We start from the raw sequence: 20,644 nt of genomic DNA on the forward strand, positions 1-20,644 counted from the left end.
GATTCTTGCTCAGATCTAATTCAGACAGAGACCCCTGTCCCAGGTCTTCTGCTGGGTCTGCTTCCCTCTAGCATCCGTCTCCCACAGCTGTGGTTCTTTTCTTTTTACTTATTTTTTTTATTAAATCATAGCTGTGTACATTAACGTGGTTATTTTCTTTGCCTGCTCTTGGCTCCCAGCACCCTCGGCAGCCAGTTCTCACTGTCCCAGCCTGGGGGGTTCTATTCCTCTGGCTGGCAGTGACTGCCTGGTGGATACCTGTCTGCTCCCAGGGAATCTGTGCCAACGGTAGCCTTCTCCCAAACTCAACACCTGGGCACAAGTCAGCCTCAAATGGCGCAGAAAAAATGGCACAATGGCTGTATATCAAAATTCAATTTTTTTTTCTTGTTTTAAAATTTATTTTTGAATTAGCAATACAGTCACAGATTCTGAATAAAAATCTTTAAATGGATACACTGAAAATTATCATCCCACTTCAGGGCTTTAGGCATTCTTGCTTTCTTAGAAGACGTATACATTTATTCATTAGTTTATTCAATTTCCAGAGATATTTAATGCTAAATCTTATATACGTATATCAATATAATACCCAATATATAGCAATAACAAAAGTGCACATAAGACTTGTAATGCAGAAGTCAAACGTGATTTGAGTTTCACAATTTTAATATAGTTTTTCCTTTCCTAAAATATCCTCACATGTTTTGGGCACCTTCTGTTTCTGTGTATGTGTGCGAGTGTACGTATACATACAAACCACATGTATTCTCCCTCATACGCAACACACGTTGGTCTACATTGTGTTAAATTTAACCTATCATGGAAGGTCTGTTTCTGCAATGGAATATTCTGTGGATGTATGAAAAGATCAACAACCTGATATGAAAGGACTTCCATGATAGGTTAAATTTAAAATTCAAATTTTTAAAAATAGTTTGCAAAATCGTCATTGGCCAAATAGGGTGTGTGGCAAACTGAGCACCATAGACGTAATTTCTGGTAAACCAGTTTGCTTCCTGGCCAAAGCACTGGCAATCCAGTTTGGCCCTTCCCTGCCTTGCTCCAGAGAGGGCATCAAGAAGCACTGGCACCGCAGGTAGGAGGGGGTGGATGTTCAGGCCGTATTTCCAGAGTTCTCTTTGTGTTGTCTTCTGAGTCATTCTGCTTCTCTTTTAAACCACGTGAATTGTACTTGTGGGCTCAAAGGCATAAGTGACAGTGTTTCTTGATACATCTGTAGCTGCAAGCCCCACATCTGTCCCCTCTTGGGTCTATCTGAGCCAGCCCCTAACACATGTGCTAATGAGAAGGAACTCTGTCATAGTTAGGAGTGTATTTTCCAGAATTTGGGCAGCAGCCCTGATGCTCTGTTCCCAGGAGATAGGTGATGGGAAAGAGCCAGGCAGATGGGCCACGTCCCCCAGAGAATGCCAGAGTGAGAGAGGGGTTGGAGACCTTGTATCGCAGGAAACTGTGGACCTGGGGCTGGCAGCTGAGGGGTGGGAGGGTTGGGTAGGAATCAGAGTGCTTAGCCCAGGGAAGCTCAGACCATGAGTTGTGTTCTTAGTGTGTACAACAGTGGGATGGCACCCTGGGAAGAGCAAGACCTCCATGTGACTCCAAAGGCTGGGACTGAGCCAGCCACAGAACCCGAGGAAGGGAGTTCTCCCGTCAGAGCCAGCCAGTGATGGGCTTGTCCAGGAGGCAGAGCCTACATTTGAAAGGCGTGCACCCAGACCTGCGAGTTCATCTGAGATGGGAGTGATTCCTGGGGACAGACTGGGCAATTCCAGGGATTCTTCCTACCTAGGTGCCTGTCATTCCTAAGGTGGCTGAGAGGTAACAGAAGAAGACCTGCTTCTTGCCACTGGGCACGAAGATTCATGAAATTTTAGTACACTGAGCTGAGGAGCGGGGGATCCTGGTATTGAAAAAATCACAACACCTGTACAGTTCCTCCCCAGAATCTTACATCCATCTTCAGAGAGTAAACGCTTCCTTTATTGTAGGAAAATCACCGTGATGTGCTTTTTAGTAACACAAACACTCACCAGTTGTTCTGGGAGAGAACTGTGAAATTACCCTTAACCAGAATACAAATTTTTTAAATTAAGAATGTAAGGGTTCTGGCTTGGCGCCTGTAGCTCAAGCAGCTAGGGTGCCAGCCACATACACCAGAGCTGGCAAGTTCAAATCCAGCCCGGGCCTGCCAAACAATAATCACAACTACAACAACAATAAAATAAAATAAAATAACTGGGCATTGTGGTAGGTGCCTGTAGTCCCAGCTACTTAGGAGGCTGAAGCAAGAGAATTGCTTAAGCCCAAGAGTTTGAGGTTACTATGAGTTGTGAAGACACAGCACTCTACCCAAGGCAACAGCTTGAGACTCTGTCTCAAAAAAAAAGAATTGAAGGGTTCTGTTTGACAGCTCAAGTTGGGGGCATACAGTCATGCAGCCCTGAGACTTTCCTGTCCCCGCTCCCATCTGGGTAGATATGGAAGTGGTGCAGAGATAGTTCTTGTTTCTGCATCAAGTGTGCTGCAAACTGGGGCTGGTCCCTGGGGAGGTGGGAGTCCATTTCTGGAGAGTCCTTTAAGGGAGAAGAAAAACTGACCCCAGAGAGAGTCTGTTAATATTACCTATTTCACCTCATGAGGACAAAGGGGTCTGGTTGGATTGTCAGCATCCTTAGGATGGAGTTACTGAAGAGGAAGCAGCCTGAGTGGGGGTTTCGTGGGAAGCAGGAGACCGTGGGTGGATAGCTGGGCAAGGTATTTGGAACAGAATCCAGGACTCTGATTTTGAAGGCTCATGAACTAGCATCAGAGGGTCTGCAGCCAATGGTAATTGGGTATTTAATGGAGGTGTGACTTTAGCTTGTCATCAAGGACACACAAGGTACCTTGACATGATTTACTTCACAACAACTCTGTGAGGTTAGCCATTACTATCTAATGGTGAGACACTGAGGTGCACAAACTCAGCCAGCCAGTAAGTGGAAGAGTTAGGACACAGGTCTTTACTGAGACAGTGAAACCCCACTGTCCTTTCAGTGTGCCACGGCACCTTTGCTCCCAGCTGTGGTTCCACGGATCAGGCAATACCTTGCACAGAAGTGAGACCACAGTCAGGCTGGAGAGTGGAGAAGCACAGCAGGCATCAGGAGCAGAGCTGAAAGTGCTCCAGGACCCGGGGAAGGGGGGAGGCTAAACAGCCAGGAATCAAGTCCTAACCAAACAGACTCTGATTAGGGAAAGCCGACTGGGAAATGGCCATGGGCATGTGGGTTCCAGAAGGAGACAGGGGAGGCTGGGGGTGTGCTGGGCACATCACAGGCAGCATCTGAGCACCACCAGGCACAGCTAAGCCTGGACTAGCTCCAACCGTGCTGACTTACAGGATGGTGGTGGATTCCAGATCCACTGAGACCCTGCCATGGCCTCTCCTTGGCAAGGTGCTCATTCCCAAGAGCAGGCCGTGTCTGGCACAAGGGCAACTCCCAACTACATTGACTCCAGGGTGTTTCTGGCCTCCGGCCAGGCATAGAGGAAACAGAAACAGGGTAAGTGGAGGATGAGCAAGGCAACAAGGATGAGAAAGGAAGATAAGGGTTTTGACAAAGGTGAGCCAGGGACACTGTTCACCCACAGAGGGCAGAGAAGGCTGCTCAGTGGAGGTGAGGCCGAGGGGAATAGTGCAGGTGCTCCCTCTTTTCTGCCGCCTCTGCTCACCCCATCCAGGAACTTGGCGCTCAGGACTGAGTATCTCTGCATCAGCATCCTCCACCAGACTCCGAGCTGCTCAAGGGCAAGGATCCTCTCTGGGGGACCCTCTCCCATGCTCATGATTTATCCCTGCTTGCCCCTCCACAGGGGTAAGGAAGAGTCAGTCACATGCAAGGTGTGCTGTGAGCAGGAACTGAGGTGCCCGGGAGGAGGTCTTGCAATTCTAGTAGCTGGACTTTGTGCATCGTGTGGCAGGGGCTGGGGGGGTGAGAGGTAGGATTGAGCAGGTGGCACGAGGTCGGCTGGGCTGTGAGCTCTGCTGTATCCATAGCCATGGTTTCAGCAGGATATTAGCTTCCCCAGACCCATCCCACCCAAAATGTCCCCTAGAGCAAGAGAGGAACCTCTGGGAGAGGCAAGCTGATATAAATCAGAGCTAACCTGTGCTGATCCCCGGCTCCCTAAATCAAGAACCTGGCAGATTTTTCTAGGTGAGAATCAATCTTGCTGTCCCCACAGTAAATACCATAATCCTTTTTCCAGTGTGGTTTAGAGAATGTAACTGCCATGCTCATGATTTATGCGAAAATATTCTGCCAGGTTATGTGAATGAATGGGGGAGTCAGCGTGCTTTGAAACAGGAGGTCAGAGCATCACAGTGGGCCGGGCACCTCCCTCTTGGCGTAGCTGCCCTCTGCCACCCCTGCCCCAAAAGGAACAGTCTGAGGCTGGCCACCAGGATCAAGGAGGTCATGGGAACTGAAGATAATCAGCCAGACCCAGACATGACCATTCCCTAGCTAGGAGGGGCAGGGTAGAGGTGGCCAGTCTTTCTGGCTTTCTTTTTATGGAAGCCATTGCTGGATAATTCTTTTCTTTTTTCTTTTGGTAATTTGTTTATTAAACAACTAATATAAGAACACACAGTCTGACAAGAAAGTATCCAGCTATCAATGACTGGCACTCTGTTCTCATAATATTAACAATGGCTGGGTACTTTCCAGACAGATCTTGTACATTGTCTTAAGGCCTGGTTCAAACAATGCAGGCACTTCCAGAACAAGATATGAATCTCCTTCTACACCCTCCCTGCTTCCCTACTTCTTTCTCCAGAGGAACCACTGTCAAGTGCTTAGTGACCACTGTTCTATATTCATAAACACATGCACCTTTCTCACATAAATAGGCTCATTTTTATGGTAGATAGCTTACATATGTGTGTCATACTAATGCCTTTCCAGGGCTTCTGAGTTAGCCTGCTAACCTGTCTCTGAAGCTTCACTCTTCCCTGCTCTGACCTTTCTCCTATCTTCAAGCTATCACAGCTATCTTCAAGATCCGGGTGTGACGTGTCACTTTCTCCTTCTCAAAACCATTAAGGTAAAGAACAAAATCTTCCTTGTGACCAACAGGACTTTGCATGGTCTGGGCCCTGGCTACTTATCCTACCTCAGTCTCACTCTGAGCACCAGTCCTGCTGTCTTGTTCTGTTTCTCTGACCACAGGTCCTTTGCACCTGCCATTTCCTCTACTGGTCATTTTTTCTCCCTTTCCACACCCCGTATTTCTTCCTCCTTGCTTTCTCCCCAGGAAATCCTATGAGTTTCTATTAACCCATAGATTAGGCCGGGCCCTTGTGTTATAGTCTCTCAAAGCATTCTGAACCCTTTTCTCATAGCATGCCAGTCTGTGCAGCTTATACTGATGTATTTATGTATATGAGGCATGTCTGCTTCCCTACAAGACAATTGGCTCTGTGCAGGTAGGAACTGGGTCCATTTGGCTCAGCACAACGTGTGGGATCAGGTGTGTATTCAGCAAACCTTTATTGAGAGAAAATCCCCTCCTGGCCTCCACATCTCTGTCTGCTCCCTGAGCACTAATGTCAAGGCAAGGACAGGAATGCGCCCACTTCTGAATTGCAACAAAAAGACGGGGACTAGTTTCTCTTTTTGCCAAGAACCCAACAAAGCTTTGATCCATGTCTCAGGGATCCTGGGGAGGCAGTGAGAAAAGAAAGAAGGCATGGGAGGAGACAGGATAATTGTTTCTTCAAGGAGAGGTTGGAACGGAACAATGAAGTATTGGGATCCGGCACATCTCCCATCCTGTGGCAAAATCAGCAGAGGAAAATTGCGAGTGCATAGCTGTCAGAGTGGATAGGGAAGGAAGGAAGAAAGCATCCACAAGGGTTCTTGTCATTTCATACTTAAACATCAGGCAGAGCCCTCGCGGCACAGTTAAGCTAAACTGAGCTGAAATGTATGCTTCCTATAATGTCTCCAACCTGACAATAAATGTGCCACCCAACAGACTCAGAGTGCACAGTCTTTTCAAGTGCACGTGGAAAATTCTGGGCCATAAAGCCAGAATCAATATATGTAAAAGACTCTGGTCATACGAAGTACGTCTTATGACTGCAATGGAATAGAAATTGAAATCAATAATAGAAGAATATTTCTAAATACTTGGAAACTAAATAATATACTTCTAAATAATCATGAGTCAAAGAGGGAATCCAAAAAAAGAAATTAGGAAGTATTTTTCACTAGGTAAGAATAAAAATACAGCATACCAAAATTTGTTGGATGCTCCTGAAGTAGTTCTTGGAGGTAAGTTCATAATATTAAACCCCTATATTAGAAAAAGATTAAAAGTTTCGAATCACCCAAATCAGTGAGCTCTGCCTCCACCTTAAGAAACTGGAAAAAGAAGAGCCAATTGAATCCCAAGTAAGCAAAGGAAAACAGTAATAAAGATCAGAGAAAAAAATTCAATGAAACTGAAAGTAGAGCAATAAGGAAAAAATCAGTAAAACCAAAACCTAGTTCTTTGGGAACAGTCATAAAATTGATAAACTCTAGATAGACTTATAAAGAAAAAAAGAATGAAGACCAAACTTATGGATATCAGTTATGAGAGGTAGCATTCATAGATTCCATTAATATCAGAAAGATAAGAAAATATTATGTCGGCTCAGCACCTGTGGCTCAAGCGGCTAAGGCGCCAGCCACATACACCTAAGGTGGAGGGTTCGAATCCCCAGCCCGGGCCTGCCAAACAACAATGACGGCTGCAACCAAAAAATGGCCAGGCATTGTGGCGGGTGCCTGTAGTCCCAGCTACTTGGGAGGCTGAGGCAGGAGACTCGCTTGAGCCCAGGAGTTGGAGGTTGCTGTGAGCTGTGATGCCATGGCACTCTACCCAGGGGGATAGCTTGAGGCTCCGTCTCAAAAAAAAAAAAAAGAAAATATTATGTCAAATAAAACTGACATCTTAGATGAAATCAATAATTTCTTAGAAAAATACAAAGTACAAATGCTCAGTTGAGAAGAATTGGATCACCAGAATGGCTCAAAATCTGTTCAATAAATTTAATTATTTGCAAAGAAAGGAAGATCTTCCCACAGAGACTCAGAGGAAACTCCAAGCCCAAACAACTTCACTTAAAAATTCTACCAAACCTTTAAAAAGGAAAGAATATGAATTCAACTCAAATTCTTCCAGAAAATTGAAGAGAATATTCCTACTCATTCTATTAGAAGCCAGCAGTACCCTCACACCAAAATCAGGCAAAGACATCAAAGAAAAGAAAACTACAGACACCAATAATCTTTATGAACATAGATTCAAAAATGGCACATAAAATTTCAGCAAATTGAATCCAATAACAAATTAAAAAGATGACATATAATGACCAAGTAAAATGAATTCCAGGGATGCAAGATGATTTAACATTTAAAAAATAAGCACTATAAGTTATTGTGATTTTAAAAAAGACACTAAAAAACTAAAACCATATGATCATCTCAATAGAGGCAGACAAAGCATTTGACAAAATTCAATACCCATTACTGATAACAGCTCTAGGAATAGAAGGGTAGGTCCTTAATCCAATAAAATGCAGCTGTTAAAAAAAAAAAACTGAGATACTGGCATGTATAATACTTAGTGGTGAAAAATTGAAAGCTCTTTCCCTAAGAGCAGGAACAAGGCAAAAATGACTACTTTCATCACTTCCACTGAATATTTCACTGAAGGTTTTAGCTAGTGAAATGAAGCAAGAAAAAAATATAAAGCCATCCAGATTAGAAAGGAAGAAATGAAATTATCTTTAGAAAAGAAGAAATGAAATTATCTTTTCTTGCACATGACATTATCACTTTTATACAAAATAATATGAAATATACAAAAAAGCTAAGATAATTAACAACTGATTTTAGCAAAGTTGTAAGTTGTAAGATATAGCATTAATACTCAAAAATCAGTTGTATTTATACAACTATTTAAATAGCACATGAATTTTATGGCCACCCTGTATATACGTATATACTAGTAAAAATCAGAAAACGAAGAAAGTAGTACCACTCACAATGTATCAAAAATACAAAACATGGCTCGACACCTATAGCTCAGAAACTAGGATGCCAGCCACATAAACGGGAGCTGGCAGGTTCAAATCCAGCCCAGGCCTGCCAAATAACAATGACAACTATAACCAAAAAATAGCTAGGCATTGTGGTGGGCACCTATAGTCCCAGCTACTTGGGAGGATGAGGCAAGAGAATTGCTTGAGCCCAAGAATTTGAGCTTGCTGTGAGCTGTGATGCTATGGCACTCTACCAAGGGCAACAAAGTGAGACTCTGTCTCACCAAATATATATATACACACACACACAAAATACATTAAGATAAATCCAGCAAAACATGTACAAGACCTATACACTGAAAACTATAAAATATTCATGAACCATGTTAAAGATGATCTAAATGAAAGGAGAGATATTAGTTCCCCTAAATTGATCCATAAAGTCAACAGAATCCCAATTAATATCCTGGCAAAATTTTTAAAGTAGAAACTGTCAAGATGATTCTGAAATTCATGTGAAAAAGCAAAAGAGCTAGAAAGGTTGAAATAGCTTTGAAAATGACGAACAAATTTGGAGGCATAACATTTTCTAATTTCAAAATTTATTATAAAGGTGTAGTCATCAAGATGGTGTGGTACTAGCAGCAAGGTATACAAAAAGATTAATGGAAATACAGAGTTCAAAAATAGATGAACGCATACATGAACAACTGAATTTTGACAAACGTGCAAAGTGGATATTCAGTGGATAAAGATAGTCTTTCAAGAAACAGGCTAGAACAATTGGCTATACATGCACAAAAAAGGAACTTTATCTTGTACCATATTATGAATTGTATGTTTGTGTCTGCCTAGATTCATAAGTTGAAGCCCTAATCCCAAGTGTGATATTTGGAGATGAGGTCTTTTGGTTTAGATGAGATTATGAAGGTAGGGCCCCCATGATGGGATTAGTGCCCTTACAGAAAGAGGAAAACACTAAAGTTCACACTCTCCTTGTAAGGTCTTGTGAAGACGCATCAAGAAGGCAGCTGTTGGCAAGCCAGAAAGAGAGCCCTCCCCAGAATTCAACCAGGCTGACACTTCAACCTCAGACTTCCAGCCCCAGAACTATGAAAAATAAATGTCTATTGTTTAATAGTCATTTACAAATGAACACATTAACACACTATTATATGTAATAGATGTTACATGGTTAATGTCTAGCCATTAGACATTAATACTAGTTAAATGTATTGTGCCCACTCTATGGTATTTTGTTATAGTGAGCAGACCAAGATATACCATATACAAAAATTAACTCATTATGGATCAAGAACCTTAGGTAAAATCTACAACTCTAAAACGTTTAGGAAAAAATTTGAGAAAATTCGTTGTGACCTCGTGTTAGTAGACAAATATGTTTTAGATATGGCATCAAAAGCATGATCCATAAAGACTTACCTATTGGAATTAATCAAATTAAGACTTTGTGCTCTTTAAAAGACGACATTATAAGAATCCAAGACTGGGAAAATTATTTTCAAGTCATATAGTTATGTTCAGAATATATAGAGAACTCTCAAAAATCAATAATAAAGAGATAAACAATCCAATGTTTTTTATTGGGAAAAACTAGCATAGACCCCTTTCTCCCTGATTCTCCCCACAAAGTACAACATAAACCCTGGAAATAATACAACTGGCAACCAAAAGGAGAAAACTGAGAGGTAATTAGAGAAAGGAGAACTGAAAAGCAAAGCAGCAGGACATCTCACCATCCCACTGCCCAGTGAAGGTAACCCATATCTGGAATTTCCCGAACTCCAAACTGTCAACAGTAGGCAGCCCAGGTGGGCTCGTTCTACTCCTACATCAAGTAAGAGTCCCTCTGACACTGTGGATACCAAGCCTGGCACCACCCAGAAGGCAGATTAGTTGGAGGGTCTGCTAGCAGTAAGTGGGCAGGGGAAGTTCTCTCTTTCCCTACTGGGCTGGAGTCTACTTTCCTATGAGGAGCTACTAGGACAGCTAGCAGCACCAAAGGAGTCCTTATCACAAAAAATGGCCTGGCCGGGGAAGCCTGACACTCCCTCTCCCCTGGGAGACCTTCGTCAGCCTGGCCTGGGAAACCCTTGAACACCCTCAGGCAGTGCCAGCAGGAAACAGTGAGGGCTACTGCAGCACCAGATAGACCAAGAAAACCAAAATAACACCCCCAAAGCTCTGAAAGTTAGCTGCCTTTGGAATTACACCCCACAGAAAGTAAGTCAAAGCTTTCCTGCTAAACCTAAATAGGACGATTGCTAAAATAAAAACTTGAAATAGAACTAACTGCCTCCTAACATCAATAACGAAATGTCCAGTATCCGACTGAAAATTACTAATCCTACCAACAATTACAATAATCACAATGTGAACAAGAAGACACCATTGACTGTTGCCAGCAGTGAGACAAATCAGAGGATTTTAAGGCAGGATTTTAAAGCAACTGTCACCAAAAAATGCTTCAGAAATAGATTACCAATGATCTTGAAACAAATGAAAAATAGAAATTTTTAGTAAAAATATAAAAGTTCTTAAAAAATAAATGAAAATTGTAGAACTGACAAATAGGAAATAAAAAGCTTTCTGAATAGGCTGAATGGTAGAATGTGGATGACAGGATAAAGCCAGTGAACTGGAGTGTAGATGAATAGAATTTATTCAATCTGAGTAATAGATAAAAATCAGCTTAAAAATAAGCAGCCTCAGGGAACTATGTGAATAACAAAAGATTATCATATGTCAACATTTGTATTATTAGGGGCTTAGAAGGAGAAGAGAGAAAGAGGGAAGCTAAAAGATTATTTGAAGAAATAATGGCTGAAAATTTCTCAAATTTGGCAAAAGACATAGAATTTCTGGTTCAAGAACTTGCATGAAACCCAAATGGGACAAACTCAAAGAAGTCAAAATACATCCTAATTAAAATTCTGAATAGCAAAGACAAAGAAAAAAAATTGAAATCAGCCAGAAAGAAATGATGTATTACTTACAAGGAGACACCAATTCAAATTATAGCAGATGCCTCCTCTAAAACCATGGAGGCCAGAGAAGGTGACATAAAAAATACCAAAAGATGAAAGAAAGGACTGCCAACTGGGAATTCTATATCTGATGAAACTGTTCTTCAGAAATGAAGGAGAAGTAAAGATATTCCCACAGAAAAACAAAGTGTTACCATGTGACCCACCTCTGAAGATTGGCTTAAGGAAGCTCTTTTATACACAAGTGAACTCAGAAAAGAAAGAATTTTAGATCATTGGGAAGGAAGAAGAAATAGCAAGACAGTAGAAATACAATAGACTACCCTTTCATTTGTACAGTTTATAAATTATTTTTAATAATTAAAAGAAAAATTATAGTACTGTGTAATACTCAGTACAATCAATATTTAAAGGTGCAAAAGGTCAAGGAACCTAGAGACAGTAAGGTCTTTAACTTTACAAGCCATGGTAAAATGGTGGTCTAAGTCGACCTTGATAAGCCACTTACATATATCCCAATATGCAGAGCAACTGACATTAGCACCAACCTCTGTTATTGCTGGTGGAGAAGGTTCTTGCCCTCCACACAGGAGCACAAGTAAGACAAAAGAATTCAGACAGGAGATATGAGCAAAAGCAGAAAGCTTTCATGAAAACAAAGTAGACTCTTTGATACAGAAGCAAAGGGCAGACTGATCCTCAAACCAACGGTGCCAGGGTTAGGGTCTGTCCTTTTATGCTAATCCTTAATAATATACTAAATTGGGTGAAATATTCATGAGTTTTCTGGAAAAAGAGTGGAGGGTTCCTGGAACCTGGAACCCTTCCTTTCTTGACCGTATAGGGGAACTTCTGGGAGTTGCTACGGCATTTGCAAACTGTCATGGCAAACTGTCATGGCACAGTGGGTGTGATTTTTCCTATGCTAATGAGGGCTAGTTCTTTTAAGGACACTATTGCCTCAATGGTGCACATGCCCCAATTAAAAGTATTTCACCTTTTACCTTAGATAAAGATGTTATGGCTAAAAAATAACTAAAGGGCCCCTATTGATTTATCTTAGCTAAATATGGTCACATTTTTGTAATTTGCTTAATCCTATTGGCCTTCTCCTCTGACCCCTACACCAACTCCCTTCTGGGCATCTGACTCCTGTCTCACAACCACTATGAAACCAACACAAAAGATACACTCAGAAGCACTATAAATAAATCAACATGAAATCCTAAAAAATGTTAATGCAGAAGAAAGTCAGATAAAGGAAACAGAGAAATAAGCAGAAAACAAATAATAAAATAAAAGACTTATGGTGCTAATATATAAAAAAATTACCTCAAATGTCAATTGTCCTAGTTCGGGATGCTGTAACAAAGTACCACAGACTGGGTGGCTTATAAACAGTAATTTGTATTTCACAGTTCTGGAGGCTGGAAGTTCAAGATCAGGTTGCCAGGCAACATGTTTGAGTTCTGGTGAAGCCCCTCTCCTCACTGCAGATTGCCAGATTCTTTTGGATCCTCGCATAGAATCTTCAGAGTACAAAGAGGGTGAGATAGCTCTCCCAAGTTCCTTTTCTGTGGGCATTAATTCCATTCATGAGCACCCCACACTCATGATCCAATTTCCTCCCAAATGCCCCACCTTATAATACTACCACACTTGAGTCAGGATTTCAACATATGAATTTTGAGGGGACATAAGCATTTAGTCTGTCACACATATGGTCTAAATACATCAATCAACAGAGAAAGTAGGGTAAAAAAAATGACTCAACTGTATGCTAATTTGCAAGAAATACACTTCAAGTTAAAAAATATATGTAGGTTGAAAATAAAAGTATGGAAAAGGATATGCCATTCAAACATCAATCAAGAAGAAGCAGGAGTGTCTGTATTAACATCTGATAATAAAGTATGTGTAGACCCCAAGGCAAATCTACAATTATAGTTGGGGACTTCGTCCTCTACCTCTAAGCAACTAAAGGAACCATGGGACAGAAAATTAGCAAGGATGTATAAGATCTGAACAATACAGTCAGCTCCACCCAGAAACCTATTTTTTTCAAGTTTCTAGTGAATATTCATCAAGATAGATTATTCATCAAGATGAACCATAAAATAGAACTCAACAAATTTTAAGATATTAAAGTTATACAGAAGATGTTCTCAGACCATAATAGAATCAAACCAGAATTCAGGAACAGAATTGCAACAGGAAAAATCTCTAAAAATGTAAATCAAATTATTTAAAATTTATAATAATCTACAAGGCAAAGAAATCTCAAATGAAGTAAAAATAACAGAACTAAATAAAAATACAACACATCAAAATATACAGGATGCAGCTAAAGCAGCACTGAGAAGAAATTTTATAACACTAAATGCTTACATTAGACATGAGAAAAAAGGGCAGCCCCTGTGGCTCAGTGGATAGGGCGCCGGCCTCGTATACCAAGGGTGGTGGGTTCCAACCTGGTCCTTACCAGACTGCAACAAAAAAATAGCTGGGCATTGCGGAGGGCACATGTAGTCCCAGCTACTCAGGAGGCTGAGGCAAGAGAATCACCTAAGCCCAAGAGTTGGAGGTTGCTGTGAGCTGTGTAATACCATGGCACTCTATTGAAGGTGATAAAGTGAGGCTATGTCTCTACAAAAAAAAAAAAAAAAGAAGAAGAAGAAGAAATGAGGAAAAAAACTCAAATCAATAATATAGATTGTGAGAGGTTCCAGACTCAAAGATGAAAGATTATTCTCAAGCGTGAGATGAAAGGAAAATAGAGTCCCAGTTCAGTACAATCACTGTGGCTTTTATTCACCCATGGGTGAAATTCCTGACTAGGAAGAAACCCACACATGAGCTATGGTGGATGGGATTTTAAAGGGTCAGAGAGGCAGGGATTGGTCCATTCACTATTTCCTGGGAGGGACGTGCCCTGGATCTTTCCCAGGCAGGCTAATTCTACCTGGGTGAGTCAGTAATCTGATTCTATCAGGTTGCTACCCCAAGAAACTAGAAATAAAAAAGGAGCAAAATAAGCCCAAAGCAGGGAAAGGGGAAGAAATAAGAAAGATTACAGCAGAAATATATAAAATTGAAAATAGGAAAATGATAGAGAAAATCAATGGGGCAAAAATCTGGTTCCTCAAAAAAAAAATCAATAAAATTTGCAAACCTTTAGAAAGCCTGACAAAAATAAAAGCAGAGAAGACACAAATCACCAAAACCATGAATGAAATGTGGGATATCTGCATGCTCTTACACGTGGGAGCTCACAAAGTTGACCTCATGGAGGTAGAGAGGAGAAATGATGGTAACCAGAGGCTGGAAAGGATGGAGGGAAGGATGAATGAGGTTGATGGATGGGTATGAACATACAGCTCTGTAGAAGGAATAAGTTCTAGCATCCACCAGTATAGTTGGGTGACTACAGGTATTTTTGTATCTTTTAAAATAGCTATACCAGATGACTTGAGATGTTCCAAACACAAAGAAATAATAGATGTTTATTTTATTTTATCTTAGAGACAGAGTCTCACTTTGTCATCCTCGGTGGAGTGCCGTGGTGTCACAGCTCACAGCAACCTCTAGCTCTTGGGCTTAGGTGATTCTCTTGCCTCAACCTCCCAAGTAGCTGAGACTACAGGTGCCCACCACAACACCTGTTACAGTTTGGCCAGGTCTGGGTTCAAACCACCACCCTCGGTATATGGGGCCAGCGCCCTACTCACTGAGCCACAGGTGCCACCCAATAAGATATGTTTAAGGTGATGGATATCCTAATTACCCTAATTTGATCACTGTTTGCATGTATCAAAACATCATATTACTTCATAAATATAATTATTATGTATCAGTACACACAGATCTTAGTACAAATGATAATTTATTTAAAAAATAGGGGATATCATCACAAATTCTACAGCCAGTAAAAGGACAATAAGGAAACACCACACACAAATTTATGCTCATGGTAAGTATAACTTAGAAGAAATAGACTGATTTCTAGAAAACAAAAAATACTATAACCATTAGAGAAGTTGAATTCATAATTTAAAATTCTCATAAATGAAATCTTCAGGCCCACATGGTTTTACTGAAGAATTCTACCAAACTCTTAAAACATACTTTACTTCAATTTTATATTTATCTTCCAGAAAATAGAAATAGAAAAGAACATTTGCCAACTCATTTTATAAAGCTAGTGTTACCCTGACACCCAGACAGGCAAATAGAAAGGGAAGGAAGGAAGGAAGGAAGGACGGACGGACGGAAGGAAGGAAGGAAGGACAGACTATCAAATAATACCTCTTGTGAATCTGAGATGCAAACATTCTCAACAAAATATCACAAGATGAAAATAATAATGTGTAGAAGGCATTAAATATCATGGACCAAGTAGGATTTATTCCAGGTAAGCAAGATTGTTTCAACAGTCAGAATATTAATCAATATAATCTGACATATCAACAAAATAAAATAGAAAAATCACATAATCATATCAATTAAATCAGAAAATTGACAAAATCCAATACCTATTGAGAATTATTTTAAAACCCAGTGAGTTAGGGTCAGAAGGGAATGACTTCAACTTAATGAAAACACTACATAGAGACCCTACAGCTGACATACTTAATGGTTAAGAATATTATGCCTCTCCCTAAGACTAGGAAAAAGACAAGAATGTCCATTCTTACCACTCTGATTCAGTATAGTGTGAGAAACTCTAGATAGTGCAATAAGGCAAGAAAAATATACAAAAGATACACGGACTGGAAAAGAAGAAATAAAACTGCCTCTGTTTGCACATGATATGATTAAACACATGTATAAAATTATAATAAATCATCAAAAATACTCCTACACCAAAGGAGTTCAGCAAGTTTGCAAGATTAACACACAAAGACCAACAGAATTTTCACATATTAAGAGTAAACATACAGAGATAAAAATTAAAAACACAATGTCATTTAAAACTGCTTCAAAGATAATGAAATACATAGGCATATATTTAACAGAACATGTATAGGATCTGTATGTTGAAAATTACAAAATGTTAAAAAATACAACAAAGAAGCCTTCAATAAATAGATCCATTGTGTTCACTGAAACCTTAAAGGTATCGGTTCTCCCCCAATTGATCTTCAGGAATAATGCGATTTCCATGAAAATCCCTGCAAAGGTTTCGTGAACATGGACAAGCTTATTCAAAAATTTATATAAAAAGACACAGACACCAGAATAGTTAAAACAGTCTTGTCAAAGATGAATAGACTGGGAGACATCACTCTCTTCAATATTACTGTTATAGTAATAAAGATAAAGTGGGGCAGAAAAGGAAAATTTGATAAGTTGAACGGCGTCAAAATTGGGAACTTTCGCTTTGTGAAAGATTTTGTTTAAAGGATGAAAGGCAAGTTACACACTGAGAGAAAAATTTGCAAACCATATATTTGATAGTGGACTGGCAGATTTATTTATATTTATATATATGTAAACATATACATATGTAAATCTACAAAGAAGTCTCAGAACTACAGCAAAAAAATACTCCAATTAGAAAATAAGCAAAAGACATTATTCGACATTTCACCAAAGAATATGATATACAGATGACAAACATATGAAGAAATATTTCGATATCATTAGCTGTTAGGGAAATGCAAATTAAACCCACAATGAGCTAGCATCACACATCCATCAGAATGATGAAAATAAAATAGACAAGCCAGGCACGGTGATGCAATGCTATAGTCCCAGCTACTTGAAAGTCTGAAGCAAGAGAATCATTTGAGCCCAAAAGTTTCAGAACAGCCTGCTCAAACATAGCCAGATCCATCTCTAAAAATATAAATAAAAAATTTTTTTAATTTTTAGTGTACTAAAAAAATCAATGACAACACCACTGTTAGCAAGGAGGTAAAAAATTAGATCACTTGCACATTGCCAGTAGGAATGTGAAATGGTACAGCCACTCTAGAAAACAGTTTAGTAGTTTCCTACAAAATAAAACATGCAATTAAGCATACATCCTAGAAATTGCACACTGAGACGTTTACCCCAGAGAAAGGAAAACTTGTGGTTCACCAAAAACCTTTTACACACATGTTCCTAGCAGCCTTATTCATAATAAGCCCAAACTGTAATCAACCCAGATGTTCTTCCACAGATAAGCAATGAAACAAACTAGTGTATTCATAACATGGAATACTACCCAACAAGAAAAAGGAGTGAACTCTGAGATACCAGACACCTTGGAAGAATCTCCAGCAAATTAAGGTGAATGAACAAGCCAGTTCTAAAAGGCTACGTGCTGTATCATTCCATGTATGCAACATTTTTGAATGGGCAAGGTTTTATTTAGGAAGAGAGAGAAAAAAAAATGATGATTGCCTGGGGTTAGGAATGGGGGGAGGACAGGAAGAGACATGTACGCTTATAAAAAGGAGATGCGGAGATTGTCATTCTGATGGAACTGCAGGGTATCTGGACTATAGCGGTGAATGCTCAAATCTCCATGCACGATAAAATTGAACATAACTGAATCCGCACACACAAATCAGTACACTTAAAACCTGAGAAACCTTAATAAGAGGGATAGATTGTATCAATGTCAATATGGCTTGTGATACTGTGCCATAGTCTTGCAAAATATTATTATGGGGGGAAATAGTTTTTTTTAAAAGTACACAGAATCTCTGTCCGGTTTCTTTAAACTTCATGCGCATCTACAATTATCTAAATAAAAATTTCAGTTAAGAAGAATTAAACCTGCGCCTACCATAAGATTGGACCGTTCTGCTCCTCAGTATTTACCCCAAAGAAATGAAAGCCCGTGTCCTTGAGACGGCTTGTACATGGCCCTTCACAGCAGCTTCGTTGGTAATGCCTCAACCTGGAAACACTCCAAATGTCCATCAACAGAGAAAGGAATGAGCAAATTGTGGTCCGTCTACTATGGGTAAATGCTCAGCCATGAAGAGGTCTGAAGTACTAATAATACATGCTACAGACCAGAGGGATTTGTTATGCTGGATGGAAGAAGCCAGGGGAGAAAAAAAGCCCATGCGGTACATTCCACTTACAGAAAACTCCAGAAAAGGCTAACTCAGCGATAGCAAAAGAAAGAAGAGCAGTGGTGAGCTGGGGACGGGGGAGGAGGAAACTTCTGGGACTAGGAGTGTGTGTTCGTTATCTTGATTCTGGTGATGATTTTCACAAACATAGGTAGATGACATATAGATACAGATAGAGATTTATCTCAAAATTACCCACTTGTGCTCTGTGCTGGGTACTGTTTATTGTATGCCTGTAAAACCAGAGATGAACAGAATAAATCAACAAGTATATGAATGCATTTAAATGTATACATTTAAAAATTAACAGATGAGGAACAAAGGAGTGAGTAATGAACGTTGTGTGAGTGAGTGAATATGAAGAGACAGTGTCCCACAGAGGTGAGCCTCACAGGTCCGCTCTTGGCCCGTGCTCAGTTCAAGCTCAGCCTCCACCCTGGGTTTCTATGGTATTCCTAAATGTGAGACCAGAGTTGGTCTGAAGCCCAGGAACTTCAGTTACCTTTCCACAGACTCCGGGTTAATTGGCATTCCCTGAGAAATGTTGCCAGGACACTCTAAACTATCCTTGGCTCTCAAAGCCCCAGCAGCCTATAAATCATAGCAGGAAAGGGGGTGGTGATTACCCCCATCTCCCCCAGAGCTTCCAGGGGATGACAGTGAATGTGGACGTGAAGATCTGCAAGTAGACCCCAGCATCCTCCTGATCCCCCCAAGGCTGTCTGGAGCTGAAGATGCAGGGAGGAGCACCTGGCCCGGGAGGTTACACACAACTTCAGCCCCCCCACACCAGGTGGTACAGAGGAGAGAACCCCAGAGGTAGCGGGAATGCGAGAGAGGGGGGCAGATGAAAGGGAGGTGGTGCTGGTCATTGTCATAGTAAGAACAGCAGACAGGGATTAACTAGGACAGAGTAGCCTTGAACCTCGGGAGGGAGACTTCCAGGACACAGTGAGCAGAGCAGATGGAGAGGGCCACCTTCCAAAAACTACATAGAGGACAAAGTCCCAGTGTCACCTAGAAGTACCCGCCAGGCAGGAGGAAGTGTGGAGATTCACCTCCCCAATTCACCTACCCTGGGTCCTTGAAGGGATCTGAAGGGACAGAGCGGTCCCTTGTGGGTTCACTGGATACCAAGCTTCCTGCTGGGCGATGGCCCAAGGGAGGATTTCCCTAAGAACTAATCAGACCCAACACTAGGGGGTCTGGCCATCCAGGATGCCCAGCTGGCCCCTCAGCATCCCAAGAACCGTCTCTCTTGAGTCTGGTCTCCCCTGGGGAGTAGGTAGGGAATAACAAAGATGTGCCAGGAGCCGGGCTCACACCACAGCACGGGTTTGTGCTGTCCTGGCAGTGGGTTTCCTCAGCCAGCCTTGGGTGGTAAGTGGTTCCAGAATACCGGGCAGGCAGTGGAGGGCGCCTCTGCCTCTGATGGCTCCTGAGGCTGAGCATGAGGGGCTTCCTAAAGTCCTGCTCATTCAAGGACCCAAGTTGAAACTGGCAATTGTCTCTGTGCCTTGTATTTCCTGGGAGAGAATCTGCTTGCCCCGGCCTTGGTCAGCCTTTTCTCACTCATGTGCTCCCTAGACACCTCCAAACTCTAGTGTTGACCTGCCTGTCACTGGAGCACCAGGGCCAAGTCATATTGCAGCAGTCACTGGTTAAGAGACCCTCAAGCAAGGACAAAGTAGAAACACTCCCAGTCCACCTCCTGCCACCATCTGTTCTGCCGGCCTGCAGTCTCAGGAGACACGGCCTCCAGAAGCAGCCTGTCTCCTCCCAGGACAGACCTAACTGGCAAACTCCTCCCTATGCAGAAAACCTCACTCTCTGACCCCCCCACACACACACTCAGGGCCTGCAAGCCTCCCACAAAGCCCTTCAGATCCACAGGGCACCCTGCCCACCAGCCCTAGTCCTCTGAACTTGGGGCACCTTTCCTTCAACTAAAGAGCAAATCAGCCAGTGCCCCATGGTCTCTGCTGCCTCTCTACCTCCCGCCAGAGGGAGAGAAGTGTACAAGCTCTTCTGTCCGTGTTCCTACTCTCTGATGCATGCTATTTTCCCAAGGGCTGAATTCATAAGGAAGACAATTTAGAAATGTCTTAGTCAAGGTTCTTCTGTTAGTAGATTAAAAAAAATACACTGTGGGGTGGCGCCTATGGCTCAAAGGAGCAGGGTGCCAGCCCCATATGCTGGAGGTGGGGGTTCCAAACCCAGCCCCGGCCAAAAACTGCAAAAAAAAAAAAAAAAAAATGCATTGCAACTAGTTTATACAAATAAAAAAGGGAGTGATTGGAAAAATACAGGGAAGTCTCTTGGAATACAGACTAAGAAAGAACACAAAGGCCTGATAAGGAACCACAAGCGCTGCCTGGAACTGAGGTCACTCTCACCCATCACTCCAGGGTCTCTATCTCCTTCTGTCCATCTGACATCTCCCCCTCCCCCTGACCTTGCCT

This window comes from Otolemur garnettii, unplaced genomic scaffold (genome assembly GCF_000181295.1).
Source record: "Otolemur garnettii isolate 467f Iridium unplaced genomic scaffold, OtoGar3 scaffold00145, whole genome shotgun sequence".
NCBI classification, from domain to species: Eukaryota; Metazoa; Chordata; class Mammalia; order Primates; family Galagidae; genus Otolemur; species Otolemur garnettii.